Source organism: Bubalus bubalis, chromosome X (assembly GCF_019923935.1).
Source record: "Bubalus bubalis isolate 160015118507 breed Murrah chromosome X, NDDB_SH_1, whole genome shotgun sequence".
Taxonomy (NCBI): domain Eukaryota; kingdom Metazoa; phylum Chordata; class Mammalia; order Artiodactyla; family Bovidae; genus Bubalus; species Bubalus bubalis.
The window spans coordinates 4,650,720-4,654,988 of NC_059181.1; the positions used below are offsets into that span (position 1 = coordinate 4,650,720).

At 43.4% G+C, this 4,269-nt stretch overlaps 1 non-coding gene across 1 annotated transcript; it reads right to left on the reverse strand.

Annotated features, from left to right (window-relative positions):
• Positions 1-2,809: 2,809 nt before the first annotated feature.
• LOC112582390 lies at positions 2,810-2,916 on the reverse strand. The gene has a single exon (XR_003106929.3). It is a non-coding gene; the product is annotated as a U6 spliceosomal RNA (small nuclear RNA).
• Positions 2,917-4,269: the final 1,353 nt, after the last annotated feature.

The following is a 4,269-nucleotide window of genomic DNA, read 5'->3' on the forward strand; positions in this document are numbered from 1 at the left end:
AACCTAGATAGCATATTCAAAAGCAGAGACATTACTTTGCCAACAAAGGTCCATCTGGTCAAGGCTATGGGTTTTCCAGTATTCGTGTATGGATGTGAGAGTTGGACTGTGAAGAAAGCTGAGCGCCAAAGAATTGATGCTTTGAACTGTGGTGTTGGAGATGACTCTTGAGAGTCCCTTGGACTGCAAGGAGATCCACCAGTCCATCCCAAAGGAGATCAGTCTTGGGTGTTCTTTGGAAGGAATGGTGCTAAAGCTGAAACTCCAGTACTCTGGCCACCTCATGCGAAGAGTTGACTCATTGGGAAAGACTCTGATGCTGGGAGGGGTTGGGGGCAGGAGGAAAAGGGGACGACAGAGGATGAGATGGCTGGATGGCATCACAGACTCGATGGACGTGAGTTTGAGTGAACTCCGGGAGTTGGTGATGGACAGGGAGGCCTGGCATGCTGTGATTCATGGGGTCGCAAAGAGTCGGACACGACTGAGTGACTGAACTGAACTGAACAGATATCTTCTGTATTCTTTTGCCATCAAGAAAGAAGACAGCATTAGGAACACAGACTTTTATAGATTCCACCAAGTATACTAAGTAATTTCAAGAAATGGGTTTACCTCTTGAAAGTGAGTACGTTGCCAATAGAGGCAGGAAGTTATCCTTTGGTGGTAGCCCTTGAAAAGCTGTGAGACGAAATGGAAAGCTTCTGAAATAGGGCAATAAAATTGATAAGAACTAAGGAAAGTTGACAAGTCACTTCAGGTTTGCATAGCCTATCACAAAGATCATTTTTAATCTTATGAGAGGTATTTTACAGCAGGGTTGATCACTGACTGCATATACTCCAAAATACACACAAAATAACTTTTTTTGTGTGGGAAGGTCAATCAGTAAACATAGATACTAAGGAATGCATACAATTAAGAACAAAAAGTGAATGAAAGACATCACCATATTGACTGAAAAGAGACTGGGAATTGGAGATATAGTTCAAAAGTTGCCCAGTCTTTGAAACAATAATGCTTCAAGAAAGCTGCAGTGAAAAATACTTGTAAGCATTTCTCTCCTGGCCTGATCGTACACGTGGTTTCAGCTTTTGCAAAACCAGAGATCCCAGAAACCATAATATAGGAATTCACATAACTTTAGGAGTTTTCACTGGACCGAGTCATTAGGGGACGTTGGTCTGGTCACACAAACGTGCTGTGGACTCAGTCGTTACTGAGAGATTCAGTACCTAAAGTACGTTGGAAAACATGCCACGTTGATGAGAGCGCATATCATCAATCCTTTCAAGTTAGCTGTGTCATTTCTGTTTGCAGAACAGAATGACTCCTCGTTATTTCTCTCTTATTGTTAATTTTTATTGAAGTGTAGTTGTGTTATTTTCTGCTGTACAGCCGAGTGAGTCAGCCGTCCATATCCATATATCCCCTGTTTTTGTTTTTGTTTTGGATTTCCTTCCCGTTTAAGCCAGCACAGAGCATGTATCTGTTCAGCGAGAGTTCCCTGTGCCACACAGCGGGTCCTCAGCAGTTATCCAGAGTGTGTGTGTGTCAACCCCAATCTCCCAATTCCTCCCACCTGCTCTTCCCCCTCGTGGTGTCCACGTGTGTGTTCCCCACCTCCCTGTCTCTATTTCTGCATAGCACATAGGATCATCAGAACAATTTTTCTAGTTTCCACATATATGCATTAATATACGATACTTGTTTTTCTTTCTGACCGACTTCACTCTGTATGACAGTCTCTAGGGTCCATCTTGAGTCAAATGATGCTCTATATTTAAAAAAAAATTAGAAATTAACATGAAATCCACCCACGTACCAGTATGTCCTTTAGTCTGCAAGCTAAGGAAGGTATGTTTCCTTCAACCATTCCTTAATAGCAACAACTAAAGCAGGTAAAGCAACTTTTCCTCTCCTTCCGCATATTTTAATTTTTGTTTTTGGTTAATGTCTCCATAAGCATCTACTGCATAACCCTAGGCATATGCCCTTTGACACATTGAAAAACCTGTTTGTGAAAGAGAAGTGAAAAAGTAAAAGTCTCTCAGTCGTGTCCACCTCTTTGCAACTCCATGGACTATACAGTCCATGGAATTCTCCAGGCCAGAATACTGGAGTGGGTAGCCTTTCCCTTCTCCAGGGGATGTTCCCAGCCCAGGGATCGAATCCGGGTCTCCCTCATAACAGGCAGATTCTTTACCAGCTGAGCCACAAGGAAAGCCCAAGAATACTAGAGTGTGTAACCTATCCCTTCGCCAGTGGATCTTCCTGACCCAGGGATCAGACCCAGGTCTCTCGCATTGTGGGCAGATTCTTTACCAGCTGAGCCACAAGGGAAGCCCTTGATATATGGAAAAAACCTGCCTAATAAAGCTATAAACTGATACCTCTTTAGGGATTTGCGCTACAAAGTGTCAACTTGTAATACATGAACCCTGCACACCACCTTGGACCCTCAACATCAAAAAACCACAGCAGAAGATGATGACCTTTTGCACCAAAGGATTATAAATACCAGCAGGATTAACCAGGCGATCTTAATTTGCATCATCTGCTCACCATGTCACGATCCATACAGAGCGAGTGCGTTTTGCATGTGAACACGTTCATCTCAAAATGCTAGTGCTTCGAGTATGGTAAAAGCAAACCTTGCCTGACATCTTTTGCTACTTGGCTTCTTTTGAGATATATATTTGTTTTCAGTAACAATGCTGAGATCCAATGGTGTAAAAAAAAATTATGCGGTTGCTATTATAATTTGAAAACCTTTTGGGGGGAAATGTTTCAGGCTGTAACTTTTTTTTTTTTAGTATAATGTTTCAGGAATTTCCATACCATGCTTGCCCAGGGGCCATGCTAATCTGCTTTGTGTTGTTCCAATTTTAGTATATGTGCTGCTGAACCAACCACCATGCTGTACTTTTGAGAGAGTATTACATGACGTTTAAACGAGATGGTCAAAGCACGGTTTATCCTCTGACAACAGATCCTATAATCTGTGTCCAACTGAGTTCCATCTTCTCCTGAAGACATCTTGTCCACGTCTATAATCCCGCAAGCATTATATTGGTTCAGTCACCACAGTACCCAATCTCAACACAACTGGGCAGGAAAAAACATCCCCGTTGGGATGGAACTTTCTGCATGAAACAAATCACGCTGTGTCCACTAAGAAAAGGAGATGGAGATGGGAAATTGAAAGAAACTGACACGGCAACGCACTCCTAGATTTTTGTCTCTCTCTCATCTCACCTTCCTGGCAGTGATCACAAAACGTGATGTTCTTAAATACAAGTCAGCGCAGTTTCTCAAGGAGATAGAAAGTGGGATTCATTATTGACGACTTTCTCCCTTTGTCTCCCTTATAAAGTCTCCACTGTCACTCCAGAGCTTTCTGAAATGCAGGATCTGAGGCATTTAATTAATGAAGATGATTCATTTCCACCCTTCCCTAAATATTGCTAATACCGGATGGTAGAGGGCATTGCCAAGATTGAGCCGTGGCCATTTTGCACAGTTCAGCATCTCTTTGTATAAGTGAATTATATTAATTCAGAGGTGAATGATCCTTTGTTGTTGTTGCTATTGTTTTAAATAATTTATTTATTTTAATTGGAGAATAATTACAATATTGTGATGATTTTTTTTGTCATGCATCAACATGCATCAGCCACAGGGATACATGTGTTCCCTCCATCCTGAAACCCCCTCCCACCTCCCTCCCTACGCCATCCCTCTAGGTTGTCCCAGAGCACCAGCTTTGGGTACCCCACTTTGTGCATCAAACTTGCCCTGGTCATCTATTTTGCATATGGTAATATACGTGTTCAAAGATAGTCTCTCAAATCATCCCAACCCTTGCCCTGAAGTAAGGGACCTCAGGATCAGTTCAGTTCAGTTCAGTCGCTCAGTCGCGTCTGACTCTTTGTGACCCCATGAATCACAGCACGCCAGGCCTCCCTGTCCATCACCATCTCCTGGAGTTAACTCAAACTCACGTCCATCGAGTCGGTGATGCCATCCAGCCATCTCATCCTCTGTTGTCCCCTTCTCCTCCTGCCTCCAATCCCTCCCAGCATCAGGGGTCCTCATGTTTTATTTTTGCCATTGTGGTACAGGCATGCTGAATTTTCCTTCCCCCCAAGTGTTGGTGTTCAGTTGCTCAGTCATGTCCGAGTCTTGGGAACCCCGGGGACTGCCGCCCACCAGGCTTCCCTGTCCTTCACTACCCCTCTGAGTCTGCTCAAACTCATGTCCGTTGAT